Source organism: Hyaena hyaena, unplaced genomic scaffold (assembly GCF_003009895.1).
Source record: "Hyaena hyaena isolate Hyena2069 unplaced genomic scaffold, ASM300989v1 scaffold_550, whole genome shotgun sequence".
NCBI lineage: Eukaryota > Metazoa > Chordata > Mammalia > Carnivora > Hyaenidae > Hyaena > Hyaena hyaena.
This window is the reverse complement of record NW_024081182.1, coordinates 16,725-30,944: the sequence shown is the minus strand read 5'-3', so window position 1 is coordinate 30,944 and position 14,220 is coordinate 16,725. Positions and strand designations below refer to the sequence as shown.

The following is a 14,220-nucleotide window of genomic DNA, read 5'->3' as shown; positions in this document are numbered from 1 at the left end:
AAATGAAGGATCTTGAGATGAGATTATTCCAGATCATCGAGGTGGGCCCGATGTTATCACAGGGGTCCTGATAAGAAAGAAGGTGATATAATGATGGAAACAGGGAAGAGAGAAGGTGCTATAGCTGCTGACTTTGAAGAAGGAGGAGGGGGCCATGAGCCAAGGAATGTAGGCGGCCTCTAGAAGCTGAAAGATGCAAGGAAACCAGTTCTTCCCTGGAGTTCTCCAGAAGGAAAGCAGCCTTGCAAAGTCATGTTAGTCTTCTGACTCCTTGGGCGGTCAGATAATACATTTCTGTTATTTTAAATCACTAAGGTGGTGATCACTTGTTACAGAAGCAACAGGAAACAAATACTTCTGGTATCCACCCACCACATACCAGTAAAACCCCACGCCAAGTTGTGATAACCAAAAATGTCCATGGACATGACTGCCCCATGTCCCATGGGGAGCACAGTTGTTCCCAGCTGAGAGCTACTAACAGCAGCTGCAAAAATTCAGAGGCAAAAAGTCCATGCCCTGGGTATGGCTGGCACATGGTCAGCCAAGTGTGGCACAGGTGGGCACACAGATAGGCATGGGAAGCTGGGAGATGTGGAATACTCACAGTGTCTATTGTCACTCCTTTCTGTTCCCTCACCCTGGGAGATTTATGCCTAGATACTCAGAGAGCATGGGTGGACTGGCTGAGAATCCTTATTGATTGTGACAGCTTGCCCTGTTGGGTCCCTGCTTCTTAGCACAAGGATGACAGCTGCTCTCTGGGGCAGCCTTTCCTTGTGGATCAGACTCCTTTGCTTGACTGACCAATTCCCTTCACACTGGGCAGGAAGGACTTCCTTCTGTCTGAGCCACAGTAGCAAAGTCGGGGCTGCTTCTAAGTAACAAGAGGGACTCTGATTAATATAAGGAAAATCAATCATTGATTTTCAGGATATAGGGGATATCATGGAATGAAGGAAGCTTGTTTAGGAAGGAAAATACCAGCATAGCTCTGGGAAGCTCAGAAGCAGGTAGAATTCACCATCTCCCTCTCAAGTTCTTCCATTAATCTTGTCTTGCTTCCCAGTCTTGGTTTCCAAGTTGCAAATTTCTGAAGAAGAGAATCTTATTGTGTGGGTCCAATAGATCAACCAGCAGAGACCATAGGAAAGGACTTGTCCAAGGTCACACAGCTCTGATAGCAGAGTTGAGCCACCTCTCCTGACTTTCAGAACTGCTTCTTTTGTATAAGCAAGTACTAGAGTCTTTGCTGGAGGTCACACTGTCCAATCAGAGAGCTAGCCAAGAGTGCATACTAAGGAAAGTTCTTTGGAAGCCTGCTGAAATGACACCTGAACTGGAAAATATTGGCCAACACTGACTGTTTTGTCCACTGTGTATCAGGTGTCTAGATGTTTGTAGGTACCTAGAAGTGACATGTGTTCCATGGACTTATTTAAATTAGTTATAACAGAGTTTGGGGGGAATTATTGTGAATCACAATAGAGTGAAGTTTTAGAAACTGCTCTGCCATTTTCTTTTTTTCTTTTCAAATTTTTATTTAAATTCTAGTTAGTTAACATAGAATGCAATATTGGTTTCAGGAGTAGCATTCAGTGATTATCACTTACATACAACACCTAGTGCTCATTATAACAAATGGCCTCCTTAATACCCATCACCCATCTAGCCCACCCCTCACCCACCTCCCTCCATCAACCCTATTTCTTCTCTATCTTCAAGAGTCTCTTATGGGGGTGCCTGGGTGGTTCAGTTGGTTAAGCGTCCAACTTCAGCTCAGGTCGTGATCTCATGGTTTATGAGTTTGAGCTCTGAATCGGGCTGTCTGCTATTAGCACAAAGCCCACTTTGGATCCTCTGTCTCCCTCTCTCTCTACCCCTCCCCTGCACTCTCTCTCCAAAATAAATAAACATTTAAAAAAGTCTCATGATTTGTTTCCTTCTCTGTCTTCCCTCCTTCCCTTACATTCATCTGCTTTGTTTTTTAAATTCCATATATGAGTGAAATCCTATGGCATTTGTCTTTCTTTGACTATCTTACTTCACTTAGCATAATACACTCCAGTTCCATTGCAGATGGCAAGATTTCACTCTTTTTGATGGTCAAGTAGTATTCCATTGTGTGTGTGTGTGTGTGTGTGTGTGTGTGTGTATACCACCTCTTATTTATCCATTCATCAGTTGATGGACATTTGGGCTCTCTCCATAGGTTGGCTATTGTTGGTAATGCTGCTATAAGTATCAGTGTGCATGTGCCCCTTCAAATTTGTATTTTTTGTATCCTGTAGGTAAATACCTAGTAGTGCAATTGCTGGGTCATAGGGTAGTTCTATTTTTAACTTTTTGAGGAACCTCCATACTGTTCTCCAGAGTGGCTGCACCAGTTTGCATTCCCGCCAACAGTGTTAAGAGAGTTCCCCTTTCTCTGCATCCCCGCCAACACCTGTAGTTTCTTGTGTTCTTAATTTTGGCCATTCTGACAGGTGTGAGGTGGTATCTCATTGTGGTTTCGATTTGTATTTCCCTGATGATGAGTGACGTTGAGCAGCCCTTCATGTGTCTGTTAGCTATCTGGATGTCTTCTTTGTAAAAGTGTCTATGTCTTCTGCCCATTTCTTAACTGGATTATTTGTTTTGGGGGTGTTGTATTTGATAAATTCTTTATAGATTTTGGAGACTAACACTTCATGAGATATGTCATTTGCAAATATCTTCTCCCATTCTTGGTTTCCTTTTAGTTTTGCTGATTGTTTCCTTCACTGTGCAGAAGCTTTATCTTGATGAAATCCTAGTTGATCATGTTTGCTTTTGTCTCCCTTGCCTCTGGCGATGTGTCTAATAAGAAGTTGCTCTGGCTGAGGTCAAAGAGGTTGCTGCCTTTGTTCTCCTTTAGGATTTTGATTGTTTTCTTTCTCACATTTAGGTATTTCATCCATTTTGGACTTATTTTTGTGTATGGTGTAAGAAAGTGGTCCAGTTTCATACTTCTGCATGTTGCCGTCCAGTATTTCCAACACCATTTGTTGAAGATACTGTCTTTTTTCCCATTGAATATTCTTTCCTGCTTGGTCAAAGATCAGTTGGTCATATGTCTGTGGGTCCATTTCTGGGTTCTCTGTTCTGTTCCATTGTTCTGTGTGTCATTTTTGTGCCTGTATCTTACTGTCTTGATTACAGCTTTGTAATATAGCTTGAAGTCTGGAATCATGATGCCCCCAGCTTTGGTTTTCTTTTTCAGGATTGCTTTGGCTATTTGGGGTCTTTTGTGGTTCCATACAAATTTCAGGATTGTTTGTTCTAGCTCTGTGAAAAATGCTGGTGGTATTTTGATGGGGATTGCATTAAATGCATAGATTGCTTTGGGTAGTGTAGACATTTTAACAATGATTGTTCTTCCGATCGTGAGCATGGAATGCATTTCCATTTCTCTGTGTTCTCTTCAACTTCTTTCTTAAGTGTTCTATGGTTTTCAGAGTACAGATCTTTTACCTCCTTGGTTAGGTTTATTCATAGGTCTCTTATTGTTTTAGATTCCTCCACTATTTTCAGCAATTTCTGGTCCCCATTGAAGTTCTCCCATTACCGTTGGCAATTGCCACAGCCTGATTGAATATTCCATTTCAGGTGCCCTTTCCTGCTCTGCCTTGGGCTCTCACTGAATTCTTCTCTCTAGGTCTCTATTTAAATAAACACCACCACTGCGATGCAACAGGTTTAATTTTTTAAGTCTTTATTTAAATTCCAGTTAGTGAATACACAGTGTAATATTAGTTTCAGGCGTATGAAATAGTGATTCAACACTTCCATACAGCACCATGGTGCTCATCACAAGTACCCTCCTTAATCCTCATCACCTATTTCACCCATCTCCCACCTGCCTCCCCTCTGGTAACCATCAGTTTGTTCTCTAAGGTTAAGAGTCTGTTTCTTGGTTTTTCTCTCTCTCTCTCTTTCTTTCTTTAAAGTAGGCTTCTACACCCAGCATGGAGCCCAACATGGCACTTGAGCTCATGAGGCTGAGATCAAGACCTGAGCTGAGATTGAGCCAGATGCTCAACCAACTGAGCCACCCAGGTGCCCCCTGCTCTCCTTTTTTCCCCTTTGCTCCTTTGTTTTGTTTTTAAAAATGCCACATAGTTTATTGAGTATCTACTATGTGCTAAGCAGTATGCTTGATCATCAGAACATATACAGATAATCTGAGGGCATCTCGGTAGTGACATCTTTATATATCATTTTGTCCTCCTGGTAGTCAGGTCAATTTCGTCTTACTCTAAACCTGGGGCTTTGAAGCAGGTGGACCCTTGCCCACCCATACTAGCTTCATTACATTGTGCCCAATTCTAGTTTACGGTCTTTGTGTCTGCTTTCATATTATACAATTCAATGGAATCATCTGTGTAAAATACTCAGCATAAATGGTTGACTATGAAATGACCATTATTATTAGCATCATATTCTACAGAAAAGCTTACAATCAAGTAGGAGGAGATGTATTGCCTGTTCATTTATTTATCCTAAGCAGCTGATGAAGGAAGAACTAATGAGTCTAAAGATTGAACAAGGCGAAAGGAGCAGACCAGTGGCTGACTCTCTGGGGTTAATTCAGCCATCACTTCTGCATGGAGCTGGTACATTTAGAGTGTGAAAGGAACCTTCTGCTTGTTGATAATTAGTCTGGTTTTAATGAATTTCATCAGATGTTAATAACAGCTCAAATGCAATATGTCTTTTCACAACTGTTAGAAGATGTTCAGGATGTTTGCTGGGTTCTCACTTCTCGGGCTTCTGTGTGGATGTTGGAAGTTGGCCTAAGGAGGGCCAGATAGGATGCTTCTGTCTCCATGGATCCTAGGAAAAGAAGCTTTAATGATGGCTACAATATGGCTGTGCCCAGGATGAATAATATCATGATATTACATGAACTGGATCAGATGCTGGCCTTTCCTAATGGAAAGTGGCATTTCTTTGCCAGTGGGAGACATTTCTTCTTGTCCCAAATAATCCTTACAATAAAATAGTTTAAAAGAAAAAAAAAACCAAACTGGAAGGAATGTAAATTTTTATCCATAGAGTACTACCTAAATTCATATTAGGACATCCGTACAACAGAACATAATGTAGCCATTAAAAAGAATAATATGGACCTGTATAGAATGGTGTCCAAGAGGTGCAATTGGAAGAAAAGCTGCAGAAGAGTAACTAGGGTCTGCTTTGATGTAAGAGAAAGAGGGAGATAAATAAAGGGAGAAAAACTGAAGAAAGAGAAAAAGAAAAAAAAGAGAAAAAGAAAAGGAAAGAAGAAAAGTTTTCCTTTATAAAACCAGGCTTTCCTTTGCACATCATAGTTTACTCCAGAATATGAGGACTGAGGTAGATTTTTACTGCAGGTAAAAGGGGTGTGTGTGTACAGGGGTTTTACACAGCACCACATGAAAGACTACTCCAGATCTTTCCCCATACTTCATTTGGAGAGCGAGTGCCTACAACTGGATTAATTCTGTTCTGTAGATTGACATACATTATCACCACTGATCTATCCCCAGCCCTTTTATTTATTTATAATAGCATAGACACATATCCTTATTGTGATCAGAGCAGTTCTGCTGAGACATAATTTACAGTCATTAAAATGCACCCATTTTAAGTGTATGGTTCATTGAGATTCAATCAGGATACAGAACATTTCTGTCACCCCAAAGATTCTCTTGCTTCTCTTCCCAGTTAATCATTAATTCCCACCTCTGGTCCCAGGAAAACACTGATCTACTTCTAATACAATATATTTTCTTTCCTAGAGTTTCCTATGAATACAATCATACAGGATGTACTTCTCTCAGGATTCTTCTGCTCAAAACAGTGGTTTAGCCATTCATATGTGTTGTGTGTATCAGTAGTTCTTTTCTGTTTTAAAATTTGGGCTGAGGTATATTCCATTTTATATAAACAGCATAATATACCATATAAAACATTACAATATAAGACAGTGTGTTTATCCATCCACATATTGAAAAATATTTTATTTGAGGAAAGGTTTATGTCACCAAAAAGGTTGAAAACCACTTTTCACCTTAATTGAATGTGTTGGAAACAATGGAGAACTCAGTCTACACCATGATTTTTAGTGAGAAAGCAGGTCTCATGTTGGGAGATTAGATGATACAATGACTGAAGGTTTCTGTGGCCTTATTGAATATACATGTGGCATGCATCTCAGATACAGTGGCCCCCAGTTATCCTCACCTCCTGGTATTCAGGGTGGGCTGGACTTACTGACTTCTAATGAATTAAACATGATAGAAGTAATGGGCTATCACTTTTGAGATTAGGTTATAAAAAGAAAACTATTACTTCTGTCTTAGGTGCTCATTCTAGGATTGCTTGTCTGTGGGAAGCCAGCTATTGTATCATGAATCAGTCCTGTGGCGAGGTTCATGTGGTAAGGGGTCAAGGCCTGCCAATAACCACAGAAATGAGCTTGGGAAGGAGATTGCCCCAGTTGAATTCTCAAATGAGACTGCAATGTTTGGTGGCTTAACTGTAATCTCAGGAGAAATCTTGAGTCAGAGGCACCCAAATAAGCTAAACCTGAGCCACATAAACTGAGATAATTACTAAGTTACTAAGTTTGGGAGTCATTTGTTACGCAGCAGAGGTAACTAATACTGATAAGATTAAGTGATTATTGTTCATTGTTCCTATTGCTACCATAGACTTCATCCTTCCTGGTGTCAATCCCAGGTGTAGCAGAGCCCTGAGGAGACTAATTACAGTAATAATCACCAGGTAGTAGGCATGGAGTCAGGTGCTTGTCAAGCACTTACTTACTTTAGGAGGGAAAGGACTATAAAATAACTAGAGCTATTACAGAAAGGAGCTGGGTTTGAATCCAGGCAGTGACTCTAGTGTCCCTGGCTGTGACCATGACACATCCTGCTGCCTTGGAGACCCACATCCCCTGGCCATCCACAAATGATACTGGACCCACCCTTCTCCTTATTCCATTCTTGCCTCTTCTTCCTGGGTTCTCTCCTGCCAACCCTGACCCACTGCCCACCTCAACCACTGCCAGGTCAGCCATCCTCAAGCTGCTTTTCCTGATCAAGGATGTCAGGGTGGGCTACATATGTGGAGATCTTATGAACTTTTCATCTCCTCCCTCCAGAGAACTGCTTGCCTTCCTTACTCCTTCATCTCAGCGATTGTTCTTTTTTAGTCAGACAGAAACAGAAAGGTTTTCTTTCTAGGCCCCTTTCCCATATCAGGAATTAAAACAGCATCTAAATACAGTGAATATTAATGTATGTTTGAAGGATAAAATGAAGCAGCAAATGACTGGATCACCCACATGCTTGGGGACACACCTTGAGGCTGGAAATGAGCTTATTCTTTGGCTTCAGACTTGCCTTTGAATTCTAGCTCTGCTGATCCTTGGCTGTGAGATCCTGGCCATGTGATTTCTCTGCGCCTCTATTTTCTCATTCCAAAAATGGGAGCATCAATTTGGATGGCTAAAGATGTGAGATTATTCATATGATAGCACAGTGCCTGGCACAATATAATTACTCTGCTTATTATCGCTATTATTGCTGCCTAATTCTTATTTGTAGATTTTCAGATGTCTTTTCTCAAAGTTCAAGAGTTTTTCGATTAAAAAGACTGTCTCCATCAGCATTCGCCCCACCCTGGGTCATCTTGGAGATAGATAATTCTCTGATAGTATCTGGCACACTTTCTCTTTCACTCTGTCATGGTATAAAAGGGCAGGATGGTGCAGAGGTCCAAGAGTATGGCCTGTACAGTCAGAGAAATTGGTATCGAACTGTGGCGCTTCCACTTATTAACCAAATGACCTTGGGCAACTTATGAGCATCACCAGGCCTGTGGATAAAATGGCAGGAATCACAGCTCCAGCATGATGGCATTGTGGCGAACTTTGTGGAGATAATTAATGCACATAAGATGCTTATTGTGGTGCTGGCACACGGTGATAGCCCAGCAAATGCAAGTTCTCATTATCATTCTTGGAGGAGTCGGTGGAGGATGCTGAGGCATGGGGACCCCCCCTCCTCTAGCTTCTAAAGCCCCAGTATTGACTCTAAAACATTCTACAGGCGCCTTCAGGGATTTCTGCTGTGTTTTGGACAGCAGTGGCCCATTTGGATCAGTGGAAGCCTCTTTTTCTCTTGTCTGTCTTGCCCACGGGGGTTTCTCTTTGTGTCTTAGACGCCTATTCCTGGATCATCTGGCAGAGACTTGTACCAAGAATTCTTACTCTGCTTTTCAGATTTTCTTCCCCTAATGGTCCTGTTCTGCGTCGTCACCCTGGTGCCCTTCCCTCCTCTCCAGCCCTCCACAGCTGGCAGGAAGTGTTTATAGAAGAAGCTTTTCTTTCTCTTTTTAATAGCCTCCTAGGCTGCAACCTCCCAAATGAGAACCTTGTTAACCAGAAGGACTCTAGGCTACTGATTTGTATTCCAGTCATCAAGAGAGGAAAAAGAATTACAGAGGGAGAAAGAAAATGCCAGTGTACCCATGGACTAGTTCCAACACCTTTTCTGATGAGTAGTGTGTATATCTGTTTATGTTCTGGGTGCTAAGGGATTCCTTCTAGATTTTAGTATTTGACCTGTTATCCTTGGGTCACGTGGATTCTTTGTTCCTCTTGTGGGTTTGCTGAAAACAAGAGTAACATATTTATTCTCCTGCCATTTAAACAAAAGATTTATTACTTTCAAATAATAAAGGTACTTGTTTCAACAGGAATGTTAGGATCTCGGCAAAGATGGTGTCCAAGCTCATGGTGGCTTCAGAGGATGGTTAAGGGCTCACCTTCTATCACCCTGCAGTGATACTGAGGGGCCAACATCCCTCCATGGGTAGTTATGAAAGGGTCATAAAAATTACAGGTGATAGTCTTTGGTGGCCAGAATTCTAGCTCAGTGGTTCAAGGAAGGCTTCCAGGAGGAAGAAGTGCATTTGGAACTGGGCTTTGAAAGTTGGTGTCATCGAGAATGCAGGCTGTTCCCCAATAGCCATTCCCTTCTGCTTCCATAATAGAATACCTAATTTTTAGCTAGTCATCCCCCTCACCCCCAAGAAAGACTATACTTCTTTGGAATATTTCTTGCAACATTCACCTCAGTTATTCCCATTCCTGTATACACATCCTTTTGCAGAGTGACTTTGTAGCTCTTCCTGTTTGCTGATGGAGTTTTCCCCCCTACTCTTGAATCCAGACCAGACTTGTGATGTTCTTTGTCCAATACAATGCAATGGAAGTGACATTGCACCAATCCCAAGCCTAGGCCACCAGAGGCCTTGCATACCTCCACTCAACCTCATGGACTCCTGCCCAACCATCAGGTGACCAAGCCAGAGTTAGCCTTCGGGAGGATAGGAGCAGGGACAGACTTTTTAGCCAAGGTCATCCTAGACCAGCCCACTAGACAGCTAAATACATGAGTAGATGCACCCAAGGCCACAAAAACTGCCTAGCTGAGCCGAGCCCAAATTACCAACCCATAGAATCATGTGCTGGATAGGTGCTTATTGTTTTAAGCTACAGTGTTATGAGATGGTAGTTTGTGATATATCAAACCTAACACAATTTCTCATGCAGCTAGGTGTATCTGGATAACTAAGTTTTGTTGGATGACGTGTAAGTGACTATGTTGTGTATGATTCCTGGGCTGGGGGAGCGGATTTCTTTATTGGGAGGAAGCATGCTCTTCTACCATCTTTCTTGCTCCCTAATGACTAGAATGAGAATGTAATAGCTGGAGCTCCAGCAGCCATTCTGGGTCAGGAAGGGAGTTTAGGAATGGAAGGAACCCATGGCAGAACAATAACCTAGGAGGACCTTGTTCCTCTGAAACCGTAGATTACCTTTCCAATCCTATTCTGAGCACTTCTAAATTTATTAACCAAAAGAGATAAACATTTATTTTTTTAGGCCACTGGTGTTTTGAGTTTTACAGCGAAATCACAGCTGAACCTAATCCAAAATAATACAAATGGTCAAGATTTAGGTAAGCAGGGATGGTGGAGAAGAGTACTCATACCAGAGGGAACTTGTTGAGGGAATATCATTGGTAATGTTGTAGAAAAAGAAAAAGTGTGGGTGGGGAAAAGACTGTTTTAAGGGAAACAATAGGTGATAGGGCTGGGAACAGTTTTGCAAGGCCTTAAAGGGTAGCTAAGAAGTTTGGAGAATGTAGTAAAACAGATTTATAAGGTCTGAAGCCTTATAAAAATCAGGGTAAGGAATTCATTGATTCATTTATTCTCGGGAGTTAATGTTCCAGTGAGAAAGATGAGATAACAAAGCAACAGGCTAATTACAGGTTGTTATTAATGGTCTCTGTGATATGATGGAGACTAACTGTTGGATGGAGGCAAGTACTTCAGAGTGGGTTAAAAAAAAAGATTTCTTTTTTTTAATTTTTAGAATTCTGTGCCAGGCATTGTGCAGAAGCCTAGGGACACAGGAATTAATAACACATGGTTTCTGTCATGAAGGATCTGTCTGTGACTGTGAAGATATCACGGTCTAGTATGGGGGTAGGGAGAATTGGGAACAATTTCCTAGAGGAGGTGGGAGAGAGCCAAATCTTCCCATCTGTATCAATCAGATGTGGCTGTGATAGAACTGTGTAACATACATACCCCCAAATCTTTGCTTACAGCGAAAATGATTTTTCTCACAGGTCTGCATGTAGCCTGTGATTCTGCTGGGCTCTGTTGGATTAGCTTGCTTGATTCCAGACCCAGGTCTGTTGTATGTATCTCCTCATCTTGGACCATTGGCTGCCCAGGGTTTGATCTTCTCATGGCATATGACAGAAGTCCAAGAGATCAAGCAGAGTCACAGAGTCACATTTAAAGCCTCTACTTCTATTACATTCACTCACACTACTGGCCATAGGAAGTCACATGACCAAGACTGATCTCCATGGGTCAGAAAGAACACTCTACCTAAGTAAGAAAATTTTGAAGGTACAAGGATGTTTAATTTTGTTATGGAATGAAAGGTTGGAAACAGTAAGGCAGTCTTTCATACCATCCAAAGAAATGAGGTACTTCTCCATTTTTTTCCAGAAATCTCATGTATATCTGAATACTTTGGCTAATTTTTTTCAAGAAATCTTTTCTATTTCTTGTTAGATTTATTGCAAAGCACCATTATCTTTTTCATCTATTTAAAAAAATTTTTTTAAATATTTATTTATATTGGAGAGAGACAGACAGTCAGACAGAGCTTGAGCAGCGGAGGAGCAGAGAGACAGACACAGAATCCGAAGCAGTTCCAGGCTCCAAGCTGCAAGATGTCAGCACAGAGCCCGATGCAGGGCTCGAACTTCCGAGCAGTGAGATCATGACCTGAGCCAAAGTCAGATGCTTAACCAACTGAGAGCCACTTGTCTAAATTTTTACTTGAAAATTATGTATGCATACATGGTAAAAACTTCAAAAAGGAGTACTGAAAGATATAACAGTGAACATAAGTCTGGCCCTTCCAAAGAGGCAAATCCTGGGTTTCTTTTTGGAGATATTCTGTGTGTGCAGAAACAAATATTTTGGGTTGTTTATTAAGTTTTTATTTTAATTTTGTAGTGTTAACATATGGAACCAATTATTTTCTTACATTAAAAAATGCAAACTGTGGGATACCTGGGTGGCTCAGTCAGTTAAACATTGAACTTCGGTTCAGGTCATGATCTCCCAGTCTGTGAGTTCAAGGCCTGCATCGGGCTCTGTGCTGACAGCTCAGAGCCTGGAGCCTGCTTTGGACTCTGTGTCTCCCTCCCTCTCTGCCCCTCCCTTGCTCATGCTCTGTCTCCCTCCATCTCTCAAAAATGAATAAATGTTAAAAAACTTTTTTAATACAAATTCACATTCCACTACACTTGTTCCTCTTATCTCCCCCCTTTTCTTCTATTTAATAATGTATCTTAGAGGTAGTGCCATTTCAGTTCAGTGAGGCCCATTTCATCGTGTTTAATGGCTACATTGTTTTCCACTGTGAGGCTGTGCTGTAATTTATTTAATCAGAGCCATATTGAAAGACATTTGGAGTATATCCAATCTTTTGCTACCATAACCAAGGCTGCATTAAGTACCCCGGGACGTCTATCTGTATGCACATGTGTGAGGATATCTGTAGGTTAAATCTCCAAGCAGAAATTGCTAGATCAAGGGATATGCATCTTAACATTTGATAGATATTGACTCTCTGTTTCTAAAAAGATAGAATGGTTTCTTCCAGCATGTCTACAGATCTCTGTCTGTTCCCCCTCTCTTCTTCTGATTCTTGTCCCATGGTATTGTTCATGGGTGAACCAATGGAATAAAGTAGTTCAAAACTTAGTCCTATAGGATCTCTGGGGAGAATGTGGGTAGTTTCCTTTGAATCTTGGCAAAAAATTTTGAAAATGGGAAGAACCTGGTACTGCTGTTGTTACCCAGATCATCCTTTTAATGAGAACATGGAGGAGCATCGAATGTTGTTCTCACAACATGTTTACTGAAGAACTCCACACTGCAAGTGGAGTGATTTATATCCCTGGGAGACCCCAGTAAAAAATGTGCACAATACCCTTTAATTTGATCTGCTTTCCCTGTAGCACCTAAATATTTAGGGCAAATAGAAAATAGTTCTGATTTACAATCTCTATAAAAATTTTAAACAACCTAATAGGACATTTGATCATGAAATTGCCTGAAATAATGTTGGTAGTAGTCAGCCATATTTCTTTGAAATGGCCTGTAACTTCAGTGCAAACCCCCAAACATGGATTTTTTCCCCCTGCTAATAACAGTCTTATTAATAAAAGAATGATTTTCTTTACAGATCTTCAGCAGCTGTGTTCCGGTGCCTTTGTTCAATAAAGGTAGAGATAATAACTGTCTCTGAAAAGAAAATGTGCCGAAGTTCCCAGGAGAAGTGGTGGAAACAAATCTTTTATTAAATAATATCAAATTGTGTTTCTTGTTTACTTTTTTCATTTTGTGAGTCACAGTCATATCTGCTAGTTTTGGTAAACCTTGCCTCACAGTCGTCAAACAAAAAACAACAACAACAATTTGCACGCTTGGTATTCTTAAAGTTAAAAGCTGTGTGATCAATCAGGGTGATAAATTTCACACAATTAACTGCCGTGATGACATTTCTGAGTCTGTTTGTCTATTTACCCCTGCTGACATCTTTGGAGATTGGTTAACTTCTGCCTATATTCGCAGCTGTTCTATGGATGCCTAGAAAAAGAATAGCAGGAAAATGCGGTCGATACCCGGAGTTTTTACACGTGTACAGATTCATGACCCTTGTAGTAATAACATCTCTGTTTTCCTTTGAGGGCAGGTGGCTCACATAGGCTAGCTCTATTCCTAGTGCCAGGGGTGGCCTATGACCCAGACCTGGCCAATCAAAACAGCCTTGCTCAAAGTGGACCAATCAGAGCCAGTGAGAATCCTGGGACTTGTACTGCAACTACCGGAAATGAGAACTTTCTTGTTTGGAATTCTTAAAGGAAATATAAACCTGCTTATGGTTATCTTTCCTCTCCAGGTACTCTCGAAGGAAGAGAAAACAGAGAAAGGCAGCCGAGGAATGGAGGAAGACAGATTCCTGATGAGGTCACTTGAATTCTTGAGTCTAATCATGCCTGAAGTTTTACTCATCAATTAGGCAAGCTAATCAATTTTAATCTTTTGCTTAAGTCTGTTTTGTTGGCCACTGGCCTCCAAAAGAGCCCTAAACACTTGTGTTTTATAGCTTTCAATAAAGTCTCCTACGTGGGAGAGCCTGTCCAACAACAGCATTACCCACGTCTGTAATAATAGATCAGTCCTATTTTCTCTTGTGTTCTCAGTGGTCACCACTACATAATGGACTGTTTTCAGACAAGGGCATGCTGCTGGAAAATGCTCCAGGCCAGAGCCCATCAGAGGGTCTCGGCCCAGCATATCTCCTATCTTTCCAAGAATCGTCATTGGTAGAATTACTCATGGTCGTCCCATATTCATACTCTGTGGATATGGGATTTCCTTCTGCCTTGCCTTGTCCTCCCCCTGCCCTACCCCAGGGGCTCAGTAGTTCCTTGTGAATGTGGTTGTACTTATCTGTGCCCTAGAAAATTCAGAATGAGATCTCCTGGCTGCCGGCCACCGGTATCTTCTCTCAGCTTCCCATCTCTAAGATCTTGGGTCCATTTC

The 14,220-nt window shown here is 41.4% G+C and overlaps 1 long non-coding RNA gene across 1 annotated transcript in view; it reads left to right on the top strand.

Annotated features, from left to right (window-relative positions):
• Window positions 1-12,954, top strand: part of LOC120247850 — a 133,009-nt gene extending 120,055 nt beyond the window's left edge. Inside the window, exon 3 of the long non-coding RNA XR_005532425.1 lies at window positions 12,857-12,954. This is a non-coding gene — a long non-coding RNA (uncharacterized LOC120247850). The remainder of the gene's footprint in view (window positions 1-12,856) is intronic.
• The last annotated feature ends 1,266 nt before the right edge of the window (window positions 12,955-14,220 follow it).